General features: G+C 37.5%; 1 long non-coding RNA gene across 1 annotated transcript in view; it reads left to right on the top strand.

The window, feature by feature from the left end:
* The window catches only part of LOC104912564 (uncharacterized), a 228,954-nt gene that overhangs the window by 132,677 nt on the left and 79,184 nt on the right, over positions 1-17,093 (top strand). The window contains exons 11-12 of the long non-coding RNA XR_014885408.1: positions 445-516; positions 10,354-10,526. This is a non-coding gene — a long non-coding RNA (uncharacterized LOC104912564). The remainder of the gene's footprint in view (positions 1-444; positions 517-10,353; positions 10,527-17,093) is intronic.

Raw genomic sequence — 17,093 nt, 5'->3', positions numbered from 1 at the left:
ATCTCTAATGCTGTGAATGAATCTAATGACCTAATCATCTTTTTTTGTGTACGTTTGTGTTATTTCTGTCTTTTGAGAAGTTTGGAAGGTTATCCAGCTGTTGATGCATTGGATTCTGTGTTGGCAGTATCTTCACAAAAGGTGTTGAAATTCTTTTGAGCTAAGATGAGTGCATTATGAGTGCTCAGGTACATAGTTGGAGACACTGAGATGTCACCAGAGAGAGAATATTACTTTTATATCAAGATCTCATGCACTGGTATGAAAATCAAACCACACATTTTTCAAGATATTCTCCATATTAAACATGTGTTTTGAGAATTTCCAAGTAAATATATTAATGAATAAGCATGTATAAATGAGATTATTTGTGGACTTTAATCATGACTTCCACGTACAGTGCTTATCACTTTAGCTTCTGAAAAAGTTCTCATTTCTTTTTAGTGATTCAAAACAGTGGAATAGTGTCATTTGGTCTGATATTCAGAGAAGCCATCTGGACTCATCACTGACCTGGTAGGGGTATCAATTTAAGTAAAATTCTGCATAAAGCAGAGAGTTGTTGTGTAGATGAAAATCTCACAAAGGCAAAGTTAGTTTATATCTGTGTGAATGTGAAACAGATAAGATTCTTGTATGTCATTACCTACATGCATTTTTCCCTTGTTTGTTTGTTCCTTCTCTTTTCTTCCTGCTCATATATGTACATATATATATGTATGTGAATCCCTCCTATGCTGATGCTGTTTTAAAAGGTTGATGTATGATGCAAATTGGAAATAGTCAGTTTTAAATAGTTAACTTGTAGCACAACGTCATTACACAGTATGCTGTTGCCTGCATGTAACTATAGAAAAAACCCACAGGTATTGGCACAGATGGGAGGAACAATCAAAAACCCGTTATTAAAATATCTTTATTTTTAGAAGGGATTTCCCATTCCTGTGCAGGTGTGGTTACACGTTTCCAAGTTTGATAAAGATAGCAATGAGAGCTGAAATATTTTAAGCTTCCTTTTAAAAGAGAATGTATTAGAATAACTGCAGGTATGTCTGTCTTTCTCAGGGAATCTTCCTGAACAAGTGCTCATTAATCCATGAGATTTTACTCAGTGATTTACTTTATAAGAAAATATTTCTGATCTACCTGAGTTTATATTGACTTCTGCAAGGTTTCTGAGTTGCTTGAGACTGAGGGTCGTGAATTTTCTCCCTTCCCTGTGCAGGTGTGCTACCTGTGTCATTTCCCCAGCCCCTCTTGGCTTGTGCTACATGCAGAGTGTCAGTGCTCAGGAGTCAATAGTAGGTGAGTTAAAAGGAAGGGATAGCAGTGAGCACTACAGGCTGCAGTTTCCAGAGTGCCTGTGAATCAGAAACTCACCTGTGCAAGGTTTTCATTAATGTTTTATTTCTTTATTTTAATCCTAACCAAATAAAACTTAGTTCTTTATTTCTTGAGCAGTATGTCTGAATGAGCAAAGTCCTGCTGAGGAGGTGGTAGTTGAACTCTTGGGTAACGAATGAAGTGGAAAGTACTTTCTGCTTTAAGTAGTAAAGAGCTTTATCTCCCTTTTGAAAACTCAATAGACACATCCATCAGGCAGTCTGACAGGAAAATTAAATTGGGCTACAGCACTGCAAGAAGTCCAGATTACCTTCCTGCTGAGCAGTAACAAATTGTGGTGAACTTTATAAAAAAAAAAAAAGAAACTTCTTCCTGACTTTTTACAAAATAATCCAGTCTAGATCTACACAGTGCTAGAAGAGATGCTCAGGAGACTTCTGGAAAAGCTTGGTGATCCTTAAGGAAATAAAATTATAGATATGATTTCCCTGCAGAACTGTTTGTGTTCAGTGTTCCTTTTTAAGAACACCAAATCTGCACAAAGACTAAATGGCTTTGTTTACTGCAGAATGGAAAAATATTATTTTCCTGGCCTTGGGGTAGTACATTTTCTGTCCTGGTTGTGGTAGGTCACTAAATTATCCTAAGTGTGATGGGAGAGGCAGATATTCTATTAGAGATCTCAGTAGATAGAACCACATTTTATTTTACTACCAGTGAACTTGAATTCAATAATCAAATTAAAAATATATTTAATTTTGGATATATTTCAAATAGACTGGCATTTTAGTAACCTTTCTTAATCTTCCATTTATTTAGAGAGGTGCTCTTACATGCAGCTGAGATCCAGGTGCTTTTCAGCTTGGTGATGTTCATTTCTAGAACCATAGCCTATCTCTGCTTCTCTTATCTCTCCATCCTGGGCTGTGAATATTCTCCAAATCAAGGCAGCTTCTCAGGACTATTAGAGATGGGCCTGAGGATAGGAATTCTTGGAAACACGTCCAGAGTTGTTTTCAAGTTTGTGAACTTCAGCCAGCTGTTGCATTAATATGACTGTCAGACTTTTAAACAAAATCTGAAACAAGGATTTCTGATGTCAGATTCTTTGCACTTTCTGAATAGTTGTGTATTCATATGAAAAATTAACATTAACTGTTCATATATCTGCGTGTATACAGGTATGTAGGATAAACTAAAATGAGCATGTGGGATTCTAGTAGTTTGTTTTTTTTTTTTTATGAAAGGAAATTCGTCCTCTTAATTCTTCATGATCTCTCCCAGAACAATTGCATTTAACTATATTACCTAGGCTATTTTTGAATAACAATTATTCTTAGGTCCCTCTGTTCCTTTTCCCCCCTCCCGCCCCAAAAAAAAAGAGCAGTAGACATTGACTTTTGTTCTTTCTCAGTAGGCAATAGGAGTAAAATGCTTCTTTTACTAGCTTCTGCTTTACACATTGAACTCCTGCCTTAAGCAATTCAAAACCAAAATTAATCGTAACTCACAGAAGATATAAGTATGAGAAATCTCATCCTTCCTCTGGAATAGCTTTGGGGCTGATTGTTTATTTAACAAATTGGTGCCCTAATTTTACCACTGACACTCTTTGACAAAAATCCTTCACTCACATACAAACTGAAGTTGCAAAAATGGAGAAAATCAGAAATATATGACTCAGTACTCAAAGCTATGAAGATCTGCTGATGTTGATGTTTTCAGTCATTTTTAATTATATTTAAAAATCACAGTGCTGGTGATCTCAGAATCCAGTAATGTTCTGATGTAACCAAACCAAATGAAATCTTTCTACTAGTTGCTGCTTATCATTTGAGTTACTACATACAACTAGTTTGGGGAAGAGGAAATGAATCTGAAGAAAGATCTGGAAGACTGCTTTAAAAACCATAACAGACTAATGTGAAATTTGAATAGTGTGCACAGGATCACAAAAAAGAGAAAGTGCTTTATCGTTGGATGTCCAAAACCAGGGTTGTTGAGTAGTTATATTTGGGAATAGTCTTTTGTTCCATTCACTGTAGTGGCTAGGAGTTGTGGTGGGAGGCAGGTGCAGACACTTTGCGTCTCTGTCAAAGGCATTTCCAATGGAGTATGAAGTGCCGAAACCAACTGGGAGAGACAGTGCAGGAGCTGATATTTTGTTTGTGGATTACTTATGTAGGAAAAATACTGTATATAAACATCAATCCAAAATGCTTTTCATTGCTGTATGATTCCCTTCCCACTATACGGTGTTTTCAGTACATAAAATTTTGCTCTACTCAGGCAACTTTCTTAAACTATAAAACATTGGCTATCCGTCAAGGAAGGGATGACCTTTCCTATGTTCAGACCCTTTCCTGCTTCTCATTTCCAATTCTTTTTCATACTAGAAAGCAAGAAAGGTGTATGGAACAGACTAAAGAGGAGGAAGAAGATGGGAAAAGCACCTATAAAATATGTAAAATCACATATATAATATATCCTACTACCAAATGGGCAAGTGAAAAATTTCCCAGTAATTTACATTATTTCTAATTTGTATGTTTGGAAAGAAAGGGCAGAAAGGAAATTGAAGAAATTTTATTTCATGTCACGGATGTTCTTGCCTCTGTCATATGTGTTCCTCTTTTTTTATTTTTTCAAGATCAAGCTATCACATTTCCCTAGATGAGATTTCCTATGCTTGTCACAATTCAAGTCTCAGCAAGCTCTTGTACAATTGTTTTGAGTTCATTTCTGACAATGTGATCCTTGGCTTCTAGTTTATATACTGTATTAAGACAGAAAAGCAAATATTCAAGTAAGGAAACTTTTGTGTCTTTGCATTACTTGGGATGCTTTTGTGTCTTTGGAATGAATATTTAAGTATGATTTCACCTTGTGACCAGACAAATATAAACAATTTGAACCCTGACAAAATTAGTAAACACTGTTCTCAAGGAAGAATTTGATTTGTTCAAGTATCTTATATCACTAAATGATATGCATTTAAGAGGGTGGACATTGTAGTTAAACTCTACCTCATAGCATCTTGATGACTACTTAAATTTAATGGTGTGAAATGGAGCCAGACTAGAACATGACACTTTCTTGATTGCAAAAAGGGAATCTTGGATGGAGTAGATATGTGGTTTCTCAAATCATATAAAGTGGGTGAATCCAAACCCCCTTAAATTTTTTTTCCGTATTATTTTGATTTGAGCACTGTGTAAACTTGGAGTTAAGAAGTGGGAAGTTTTATTTGACTTCAGTTTGAATTTAATCTGAAATGATTTACTCAGCACTTAATATTTATATCTTCACTCACTTGAAATACACATTAAAAAAATATAATTTAAAAGTGAAGATAGCTTTAAAATAGCATACTGTATCTCCTAAACTGGAGTAAAACCAAGCATCTCAAGCTATCTTCAATTAAAAATCTGACTCTTCCTTCCTCACTCTCCTCTCCCCCTTAAGAAAATGGACTTGGAGCAGTTTAAGAAACTTTGTAGAAACAAGTGGTCACAAAATTCCTTTTCTTACATTCCCAGTTTCTGTGTGGAGCAAAGTCTTTTTGGCCAGTTCCAGTAAAGAATGTAGATGCTGTCCTGCTAGCTCAGGCATGTAAATCTATTTGACCCTTAAAGTCCTGCTCAGTTTTCAGCTATGTTCTGCAGACATTATATTTCACAGCACCCGCATTTTCAAAATTGAAGTCAGTTACGTGCTTGAGTGATCTGTGTTTCAATGGGCATTTTTTTGCCTCTTTCAGTGCCGGAGCCTGACTTATCAGCATACCTCAGGTACCAAGTAGGCTCATAGTCACCTTTTGGTCAGACTGCTGGGGTGATGTGTTTTCACACTATGTGGGTGCTGGTACTCACAAAAGATATAGCAGCCAAGCTGGCCTATAAATAAATACTATTTTGATATTTCCACTACTTAAAACAAACAAACAAACAAAAAAGCAAAACAACAACAACCCACAAACAAAAACTCCAAACCCTCTTGATGTCTGCTGTTTGACATCCCATGAAACAGTGCTGAATCATGCAAATATGTTAGTCTGTGACGGATCAGAACTGGAATGCTGACAACTCTGAAGCATTTCTAAAAAGTTGGTAATAGTTCAAATCTTATCAGCTTTTGAGATTTTGTCTTTATTTGGAAAGTTGCGATGAATGTCTCTGGGTGTGATATCAGCTTGAATCTTTAAGGAGACTTGGATGAAAATTCCTTCCTTCTTCTGACCCAATCTCTTTTCACCCATTGTGATGTTATGCAAATTGAATTTCAGGCCTCATGAGGTAGAGTTTCTGCTATGGTCAGCAGAAATGTCTTTCTATCTGATTACCCTTGAGGTCAGAAGCACGTAATACATTCAGGGGTGTTTCTAATTGAACGAAGCCTGGAATATGTGAGGGTTGTAGACAGCAGCTGGCCCCAGCAGAGACTTAACAGATTTGCTGAGAACCTGCAAAGATCTTGGCAGGATGTCAACAAAGATACTGCAGGGTTGCTGGATGCCAGGAAAATGAGATCTTTGCTTTGCAGCGAAGAAAATGGTATTTAGGGAAGATTGGATTTAATAAATTACAATAGTAGCATTGTGAACAAAGCTGTATCCAAATGTATCAATGATTATGACTAGTAGGCAAGTTGTATACTCTGTTTCATGGATGAGTAAACTGAAGTAAAGCGAGTAAGGGGAAGAAATGCTTTCTTATAGCAGTCTATTATCAGAGCTGGGAAGAGAAGTCACTTGTTCGTATGTAAGAAGTATACTTAAAAGAAGTGAACACCTGAGGGAACAAAAACAGTGGTGGAAAAATGGTTTAGATGATTGAAAGGATAGGAAAGAGAAGAATGGAGGTTGAGTGGATAAAGCACAAGTGCTTGTGGGGAAAGATCACAGCGGATTTTGGAGAGACATAACTGTCTTTATGGAAGAGCAAGGAATTGAGTCTATAGCATTAGGAGTTTCCAGCTTGTAGTATCCAAATATATGGAATAAATCTGAATGTATATTTACTAGTGAATTGTTCTGGTGGAGTATATAGGTATTTCTTTGATAGCTTCAGATGCTGGAAAATTTAGCTGTCTGTTTCTCTGGAAGTGTAGTGATGCGTGCCTTACCATGCTGGACCCTGATTGAGAAGATATCAGATCAGTTTGCAAGCAACTACTTGATCTGTTTTGCTGATGTCCTCTTTGTTTCTTACTAGAGCTTTAGTGATAAGGTGATCTCCAAAGAATTCAGTCAGAATTAGAATGTTACAGAGGCAAAGCTGCAGTGGTTAAAGAGCTATCTTTATGAGGAGAGAAAACTGATTCTCATCTAATCTGCAGATTAACCATGACACAAAGATTAGCAAACCAAATGGAGTATGCCTGCATGGAATATTCCTGCTTCACATGTTACAGGGTCAAGTCTTCAAGGATGATAGAATTTGTTGTTGCAGGCATCAGTCAGCACTCAATATTCCACCAATTTGATGTAAAGTATTTCAGATTTCCTCTCTGCTTACTTGGTGGACCAATATCAATTATTTATTGCTATCCTGAGGACTCGATTCCCCTGTATCCTCCTAAAGCCTTGATCTTGTTAAAACCTATGGATTATTGGCAGTTCTTTATTAACCAGGTACAATGCTAGAGAGGAGGGAAGTGGATGCTCCTTCAGCTGGAAATAATTAAAAATGCCAGTTAATAAAATCCTTCTGACTTTTGTAGAACTGAAAGTAGCCATTAGCAGCTCTTGAAATCTCTCAGTTTGTTCCAAAAGAAAAAATGTGGCAGGCAGGATACCACTGAAAGTGTAACGCAATGGGTACCAGTGAAAATGCCAGGTGGAGGGGGAATAAATCCCAAAGACAGACTAATAGTAAAATATATGGATGGCAAGCAGCCTCTTGAAATATAGGTCTATTTCAAGGTAGGAGAAAGCCTACCGTGGTCTAATTTTAGAGCTATTGAATGGGTCATATCCCAACCTCTTTCCATGTGAACTCTTAGCCTGATCAGAAAATAATGGCTTTAAACAGCAATCTTTCTGATCTTGTGACAGTTACAAAAACCTACAAAGAAATTTTCCATTACTTTCTTTCTCCATTCCTCCTTCAGTTCCACTCTCCCAAATAAACTTAGTTGTAGATTATTGCCTTTAGCACAATAATTAAACTTCTGTAACAGAGCACAGAGCCTGGGAGAAGGTACAGTTGGGTGTGGTACAACATGCGAGAGCTAAATGGATCTACAGAGATGTTCGCCTGTTTGTAGACTGCCAGCAGAACAGAAGAGAGAAAGCTGTGGAAGTCTCTTGAATTTCTGGGCATAAACTTTTATTTTTCAAAATATCATTAAAGTAGGGAGCTGGCGGAAGCAAGCTGGTCAATGTGACTTCAAAGGCATGGGGAGTTTTTGACAGCAGTTGCTGTTTGTCAGAGATCTATAAACTGACTTCCTGTCATGGGAGGCCTTCAGCTAGTTTAGCTGGAGACTTACTGGGGGGTAATCCTCACCCTCTTGTCCTTCCAGCAGAGCACACATAACCAGGACCATGCCCAGAGCTGAGAAGGGGAGCAGACTGGTGGATTCTTGATCAGTAAAATTATGTGGGTAGAGACATGAGTATGGAGCTGTGGGTGAGGGAGAGACGTTCTCTTCTGAGTAGTGTATGCACATGTCCATCAAATTCTTTGTTTACAGAAACTCGCAGGTGAGAGCACACTTTCTTCATCATGCCTCAGCTAACATCAAGTAAAAATCCTTTCTTTTTCCTCTGCCTTTCTTTTTCTTTCAGATAACAATCTACTATCACTTTTGTTCGGGGTGGATGCGTGTTTTCTTTTCAGTGTTCAATTCCCCTCACAATAATCTTTATCTACCAGTTTTGGAACTGCCCTTCTCCAGGAGGATTTAATTTCTTTCAAAAATTGCATTTCCACTAAATCAATAACCTAGCGGGAATCTTTGGCAAAGGACTGAGCTTTGGTGCAGTAGGTGTCTCTAGATTTAGTGGCCTGTATCATCATCTTTGCTGGAACTCATTCTTTAGCTAAAATTTAACTCCTCAGCTGCTGAATCCAAACCTTTTGCATTTATTTCTGTCCCTGCTGAAGCAAGCTGTCTAATGCTAAGAAAGCTATGTAGTAATCTCATGAACATACAAGCATTTTCTCTGTCCCCTGTACTGCTGAAATTCTTTCCTCATTCAGCCTACTACATATCACAGTCCTTCATGCAAAAACTCAGCACCAGGTTTGAACTGCTTTAGGTTAAAAAATGAACCTGAATATACTGCTTCATACCAAGAAAAGTCATTCTTTGCATATCTGTGGTTTTCAAATGTAGTCGTGAATCCTGAAATGAGGAGGATAAAAACCACAATGAGATATTTTGAAAGTTTAGTCTGGCATGTGTCCATACTTGACTCTTTTCCTGTACAGAGTAGGGTATGTTTGTAGTGAAATGGGAAATCCTAAAGAAAGCTATTTCTTCAAAATTCTGGAGATGTATTGAGCCTCTTGGAAGTTGGTAAAGTAAAAGAAATGTTAACTCGCTTTAGAAAAACAAAATGTAATTCCTGTCTTCTCAGAAGCATTTTGGGTTTACATTGTTTAAAGTATCAGAGATTCTGGAAACTACATTTAGGTGAAATTTAGATATCTGCTCCATAGAACTTTTTGACCTTGGTAACTATTGGGATTGGGAGGATGAGGAATTAATAATAGTGGACAAAAACAAACAAACAAAAAAAAACATTGTAGCAATTTTTACACCATGCTTATCAGAGTTGGAGTCAGGTTTGAGTGCTCTCAGCTTTTGTTGCTCATTGGAAACTTTTCTAGAGCTGGAAGTTCTTCACAGACTTGGTAACTGCTTCCCCACTGCTTGAGTTCAAGTCCCAGTTTCTTATGTCCATAGTCACAGACCTTAGATATGTTTCTTACAGTTTTTTTGTGCATTTCTCTCAATGTTACACCATGCGTGTCTGTGTGGGCAATGAGTGCTATAGCAAAGATACCAGGTTCTACTTTATAAAGACAGTACATACAGTCATACACGGGGCTTGTACTTCTGCCTTTTCTTCTTGAGGTTGTGGGTTCAAAGACAATTCTCATCACTTGTCAGCACATCATCTTGGTCAGTGTTGTCAAATAATGCTATTAAGGAAGAGGATACATGTTTCCAATTCCTTTTAAATTTATTTCCTATCAGAAGAAAAACAGAAGATGGAGCTTGATTTTAAAACTCCTCCAACAAGCCCTGGTAGTTTGGTCTGAGGAAATTGCACAGTCTATCTGTGTGCACTTTGGGGAGTATTATCAGGAAAGGGCTCTGAACCCTATCAGAGACACAAGCTAAGGTTTGTAGATGAGCTCTCTTAGGAGTCTGCTGTTCCCTTCTGTAGAATTACCGGATACTCATGTTGGAATGGTTCGTGCACATGTAACTACAGAGTGTGCTCATACAAAGCGTATGGATATTGTTTGGAAAGCACTGTTAAAGTTTTGGCTTATATAGGCACATTCTGTGGCCTGACAGGATTACTCCCGTTGGAGTAATAACTAAGAGTTTTGCTTACTTAGGGCCTGTTCCTACTCCCTTTGAAGCTAATGGCATAATTCCCAGTAATGTTTAGTAGTGCAGGGTCAAGTCTTTAAGGTTGATAGAATTCGATGTCAGAGGCCTCAGTGCTCACTGAAGTACACAGGGGTTTCCCCAGTTATTTCAGTAAGCTTTGGATAGAACTGCAAATTCATGAAAATAATTACTTTACCATCTCTATAGAAGTTATGAGTGTTATACTTTTAAAAAAGAAGAAAGTCAGGAGAATTTCTTTATACTGGCTGATACCACACTCTTTTTTATAACACTAAAATGTTTACTTCAAGTAAGTTCCCAGAAGTTTGGAACAGCCACATCCAAAAGCAATAGACTTGTTAAATTGAAAAGGACATTTTATGTTGTGCCACATCTCTTGTGATTTCTGAATACATTGAGCTTCTACTGTTGCAGGATCTGCAAACCTCATGGTATCTCAGCCTTCAGGCTCCTAATCCCAGCTGGTCAGACCTCACAGCATCTGCAGGGAAATGGAAATGATGGAGAGGGATGTTGCAGCTGCTTGAAGAAAAAATAGCTGGTACTTTCTCATCTCAAAGGCTGGTACCCTTTGGAACCATTGCAAGGTATGAAAAATATTCCCTCTAGTTTCAGTATGCTCTTTGACACACAGGAGTTCCCTTTAGTTCTGAAATTGCCTTCACCTACATTTCTCATACGCTACTGGGAGTTTGCCAAAGCATAGTTATTTTTATACTTGGACTTTGGTACGTCAGATTCGCTAAACTACATCTTTAAAGGGATACAGTAAAAATACTGCAAACTGGGGAGAAGCACAGAAAGCTACTAGAGGAAGTTTGTTAGCATTCACTTGTTTGGCTCAACAGATCTTTTGGTCTAGAGGGCAGACAAGAGAGCTTATCTCATGGTTTTAAAGGGAAAATGGAGAAGGAAAAGGAAATTTGTTGTGTGGGTGTGAATATTCCATTTGTATATTGCTGATCTACTGGGTTGCTTTAAATGAAGAACAAAAATTTCCAATTGTTTTGTTGTTCCCTTTGTTGTTTTCTTCCATTTGGATCTGCTTATATTCTGTTACAATATATGAGGGCTGCTCCATAAGTAATACCTCCAATTTTATTATGTTGCCCCACGATGTCAGAGGCAAATGCTGGTGTATGGCGGTAGAGATTGAACCTTCCTGTTGGTGTCCTGTTACATTTTGATGTCATGTGACAGATGGCAGCAGACGTGCAGTCTGCCAAAACGGTGTCTGACGTGGAAGTGCATGTGAAGCAAAGGTGTGGAATCGAATTCCTCCATGTGGAAAAAGATGGTACCAATTGACATTCGCCAACACTTGTTGAACATTTATGAAGATGAAACAGTAGATGTGAGCACAGTGAGGCAGTGGGTGGTGCGTTTCAGCAGTGATGATAGTGACAGTGGGTCACCTACACTGGTGCAGATTTTTATGAGCATGACATGCTGACTCTAGTCCGTCACTGGCAAAAATGCATAGCTAATAGTGATGACTTTGCTGAAAATAGTGTTTTGTAGCTGAGAATATGCTCTATCAAATACTGCTTTACTGTATTCTTTGTATCTGTTGTAGCATCTGTGGAAATAAAGAAGTATTACTTTTGGAGTGATCAAAAGTATATATAAAAGCAATCTTAGTAATGTCACTGGTTGAATTTCTGCAGTATTGAACTGGATGTTGTTTGGGTTTCTCAATGTGTGAATCATTCTACTGGTGTAATTTAAGCTCCTTTACGCCTATATGACATTTATTAGCACTGTCTTATCTGCTAGTCCTCCCAAAAGAGAGGGGCCCATTGAACCAGATGTCTTTTCTTATGCAGAGGCAGCTTTAATGCTTCAGGCTTTTCTATGCCTTAAATACTTGTTCTAGAGTTCCAGCTTTGGGTACATACCTACCTAGCATAGGGTAGTACTGGATTCCAGTTTAGCTAATATGAAAAATACTGAGCTCTGTAAGCTAAATAGCATAATAAATGTTTTCCCATCTTTTTCATCATTGCTTTAATAAGGCTGTTTGTTTGCTAGCATATTACAGAAAATACAGCAATGTGAAGCTTGTATGTTTTTTGGTGTTTTCATTGGTTCTAGCTGAATGTTGCACTACGGACATGCCCGTGGCATTTATGATACTTTCTGGTTTAATCCATGTGTCTTCTCTCATGCAGTGTAGATTTTGCAGCCATTTACATTATCATTGGAGAACGTAATCACGAATTTTAATAAATAAACCCCACTTCAACAGCGCTCACTTGAGCTAAAATGTCTTCTACATCAAGTTTTTTGTATTCTATTTCAGTCGCTTTTGGGTTATGGTGAACAACTTGGTGTTCACAGAGTCACTTAGGCGATTCCTCTAGGTAATCACAGAATCACAGAATGGTCAGGGTTGGAAGGGACCTCAAGGATCATAAATCTCCAACCCCCCTGCCACATGCAGGGCCACCAACCTCCACATTTAATATCAGACCAGGCTGCCCAGGGCCCCATCCAACCTGGCCTCGAACACCTCCAGGGACGGGGCACCCACAGCCTCTCTGGGCAGCCTGTTCCAGCACCTCACCACTCTCTCTGTAAAGAATGTAATCTGCATGGCTGTTGTATGATGTGAGCCAGCTAGGACTGTTGAGATCAGTATCACTGTGTTATTCAGAGACTGAATCGTGCATCATACAGTGGGATTATGGATACCCCTGGAAATGTGCAAACTACTCTTGGAGCTTCTCATCCTTCTGTTTCTGAAGCAGTGTTATCTGTGTGTGGTTTTTAGCCATGAGGTTCACAGTTAGAAAGGTTGTCTGATTTTTGAAATCTGCCATCACAAAAATTACTTTTATTTTTCATGTGTGTGGTGTTTGATCTTATATATTACAGTGTCTTAATAATGTATGTATGTACATCTTTATTGTGTGTTGGCAATTAAGTCTGTAGCAGCATCCCAAATGTGAAGTGAAATAGAATGAATGTACAGAGTAATGTAAGAGTGACTACAAAATAATGTGGGATGTATATTTATAAAAGGAAGTTCTTTGTCCAGATGTCCCACTGCACTCCTTAGGGACTGTTTGTGATTGCTTTCTGAAATGTATATCACTTCAGATGAAATATATGATACAGACCTCCTTGGGGCCAGGAAAATTAGCAAAAGCACTTAAACTGTACAGCAGCATCACTTAACCTCTCTAGTTGAATTATGTTATAAATAAGCTATTGCAGAAGCCTCTGGGGATGTTCTGGTTGAACACTTCAATGTGAAAGAGATTTGTTTTTCTTGTTTTTGTTTTTAAAATGACTTTCCCATTTGGACCTAAGAAGAGAGGAAGCAAAACAGATTTAGGATACAAAATTAGTCAGTTAATCTGCTCTAGTAAAATGATGATATCTTTGTCTACGCTAGTGATGAATATTGAATTGTGGAATAAAACTGAAAACTGATGGGGGTACTTTTTAGCCTTCTTATACTGAAAAAATGTGCCTGAGGAAAGTAAACTTTGATATAATAGAACCTAATACTATCACTTTTCATGGGGATGAATAGCTATAAGGGGAAAGAAATGCAAATGAAGCCCAACTGAAGCTATAAGTTATCTCTTACTTTTAAGGTGTCAAGGTCAGCATAACACAATCAGACCTAAAGGGTAAATTATTCTAAATGTTTTAACTGGAGATTTCAACATTGAGTCTCTGTGATTGGCCAGATATGTGGACAGGAAAAAATCGCAGCAAAATTGTATATACAAGTGTGAACAAGGGCAAGTTAAAGATACTGTCTGCAGAAGCTGACCTCGAGCTGTTAACTCAGGATAGCTTGCAGAAAACAGTTAATTGATTTCAAATAAGTAGTGGGCTTTTGAAACTGTGTCATTTTTAGGTTGGCTTATTTTTTTTTTTTAACAGTTTGGAGACGTGCGTTTTCATTAAGAATAGTTAATAACAGAACACTGTAAGATCACTTGGTATGCAGATCCACTCTACATAACTGCAAGAGATGGAAAAAGTTATCAAGGCACATAGAGCACAGATGTGCAAGTCCTGGGGAGAGGAAAAAAAAATGGGTTTTACTCTAACTTAAACTCTCATTTACTCTCTGCGTGTCGGTGCTCAATTTGCAGATTGTTGCCACTGAGGTGAAGTTTTAGGACAGGGCAGAACTACTTTGGAAAACTTGAATTTTTCTGTGTGCCAGTTTTTTCATATAACAGGGTGAAAAAATAGGAATAATGAAAGACAATGAAAGACTGCAGAGATCAGTGTTCAAGCAAGCTAGAAGTTACTGTGGAAATGTAATAAATGCTGATTTCTTAGAGATGCTGAAGAAAAGAGACAACAAAGAGTTCACACCTAAGAATATAATTCGTTAGACAGTGAAGAAAACTGCTTAGAAAAGATGTATCCTAACTCTCCGAACTATGCAATAGTTAAAAATCTATATAAATTTTTGTATCTTTCTGTTCTGTAAGAAGCAGAAGCCTTTCAATAAGTGACAGTGGTGTACTTGACTCCCCAGATCCAATTTACTGATCAGAGCACTGGAACAGATTATCCAGAGAGGTGGTCGTCTCCTTCCTTGGAGATATTCAAAACCCACCTGGATGCCTACCTGTGCAACCTACTGCAGGACACCTGCTGTAGCAGGGGGTTGGATTTGATGATCTCTTGATGTCCCTTTCAACCCCTGTGACTCTGTGATCTCATCACCAGTCACTGGTTTGACTTGACAAATGGCTAGCACGATCTCTTTAAAGTGTAGAGGTTATAATTTTCTGCTCAGACTAACTTGCTGACTAAACTGATTCTTTGTTTTCAGGAGTTTTTATTTTACTCAGTAAATGCACAGATAGAACTTCGTATCAATTGGCTTTAAAAATGTATTAAGTCTCACTCCTTTAAAAAAAAAAAAAAAATACATTTCTAGCCAATGCTGTATTTTAATGGATGTGCAAGTGGGATTTGTACTGTGACCTGTTGTCATTCTGCAGCTAAAAACCTTCCTGAAAAAAATAGTTCCTTTATTGGACCAGACACCAAATTTGTCTGGTCTTTGCTTTCTTCCAGAAGCAGCATCTTATTTTTACACATGGATGAATGTTTCTCTTAAATAAATTTATCAGAAGGAACAATTGCAATGATGGAGAGAAAATTCCTAAGGTCTTCCTGCTGCTTTCTGATTTTATCAGATATTTATTGTGTATTCTAAAACACAATTCAGTAATAAGATTTTGATTAAACTCTTCTTGTTGATTGTGCTAAGCTTATGTTTGTAGCAGTTTCTGTCACAATGGTCCCATTTTAGTTTGTTGCACTCGTGGTTTGTCACTGTGAGCACTATAAGCAGTACAGCAAGTAATTGAAAACTATATGTATTATGAGAACCAGGGATGAAGAGGGATTTTCCTAGAAATGCTGAAGTTCTTTACTCTGGGATGTTTCAGTAGTGAACAAGGGTGTATTTCATGAAACAACAAAACATGCTTTCCAGCTGCTGTTTTTATTTCACTTTTTTTTTTTTTTTTGTGGGGTGTCAGGAAATAAAATCCCTTTCCCTTGTATTTCCCTCATCTGATGGTTAGCATTAAGATTTTTGATTTTCATTTTTATTAGGGGGATGTTATATATTCCTTATCTCCCTTATTTTCATTAATCTCTCTCCTATAGAGAGGGGTGAGGTCAGCTTTACAAAGTAAATGAATAAAATCTGTCTGTCCCTCTTCCTTCCCATCCCTCCCCCCCCCAAAAAACAAACAAACAAAAAAAAAAACCAGCCTCTCAACTCTTCTCATAAATGTAGCAAAAGCCATATTTGTCTGTGAGATGGATTTGGGTGTGTGAGCATTTCCAAAGTTTTTGTTACTTTAGTCTACTGTAAAAATTTTCTAGACCAAAAGTAAACTACCTCAAGAAATGAGTGGCAAGCTGGCCCAGCCTGAGCAAAATTGGAAAAATCAACTGTTGGGCAAACAATTACCATATTTTTGGAGGATTCATATATTACATAGCCTTTGAAAGTTTGCCAAGAAATGCCACTGTGATTTACTTCAAGCAAATGTTAAATTGAAGAGGAAAGATCACAAATTTCTAGTTGGTATGGATAGTAAAATTTCCACTCTTTTTTTCTATCACTGCTATTGCCTGAGAATCCAAGATTAAGAATTTAGAAAGAACTGAAAACTGTGAAGCCTTTTGTTACTTGTTTATTCTTTCTACAAGAGAAGCATAGGAATATACATACGTACACAAATCTTCTGTATGTATGTATGTACATAATTCTTAGTTTCATCTTAATCTTCCTTATCAAACATCAGCTGATGAACTAGGAACTAAATTTAGATGCAGGGTATTGTTAGATTTGTTATAATTTTAACTATGTTCCCCTCCTCACCCCATGTTCATTAATAAATATATAACAAACAGAAAACGTTATTCAAGAAAGAAAATTGTCCCATGTATGAACACAGCCTGTTAGAATAGTTCTCCAGATATCTAAGCACTATACAAGAAAAGATGTCAAGGGAATAGGCATCAGTATGTTTATTCACTTCTCATTTGGTTGCAGTTTGTATTCATAAACAATCATTTATGGATAGTTAAAGTTCATTGGAAAAAATATTCTGCTCTTTGCTTTCTGATTTCTGTGTCCAAGGCTAGAGAATACACTACATAGAGTGTAAATTTAGTCATCTAGCAGTGGAATTTATGCCAAGCAGATTTTCCTTAAAAACATCAATTAACTGCAGGAGGTTTTGGGACCAAAGTAGTGTGTTCTTGCCATTGGAAATAGCAGAAGAAAGAGGCAGACCTCAGACTTCGGCTTGCTTTCCTACATCACTGCTGCAAATCAGTTGCAGGCAGGATTGAGAAACCTCTGTGGTGACATTGTTTCAGAGGTTTCTTATGCAAGCAAAATTCAGAAATTTAATGGATTATGCAACTTGCTACTAAAGCTCTTCAGATTGAGTGGCGCTAAGTAATTTCACTGTAACTGCTGCACAACTGTTGTAATTTTTCATGCAACTATGTTACCTGATTACAGGATAGCACTGATGCTAATACTAATGTTGGGTTAGGCAACTAAAGAGGGCATTATAATAGAGAAGTGCTAATGGTATGTTGTTAGCAAACAGGTTGTCAAGAAGCCATTATAAGTGGGAGTA

This window comes from Meleagris gallopavo, chromosome 11, assembly GCF_905368555.1.
Source record: "Meleagris gallopavo chromosome 11, MGAL_WU_HG_1.1, whole genome shotgun sequence".
Lineage (NCBI taxonomy): Eukaryota > Metazoa > Chordata > Aves > Galliformes > Phasianidae > Meleagris > Meleagris gallopavo.
Note: the sequence above shows the minus strand (reverse complement) of the source record. Positions and strands in the feature narration are given on the sequence as shown.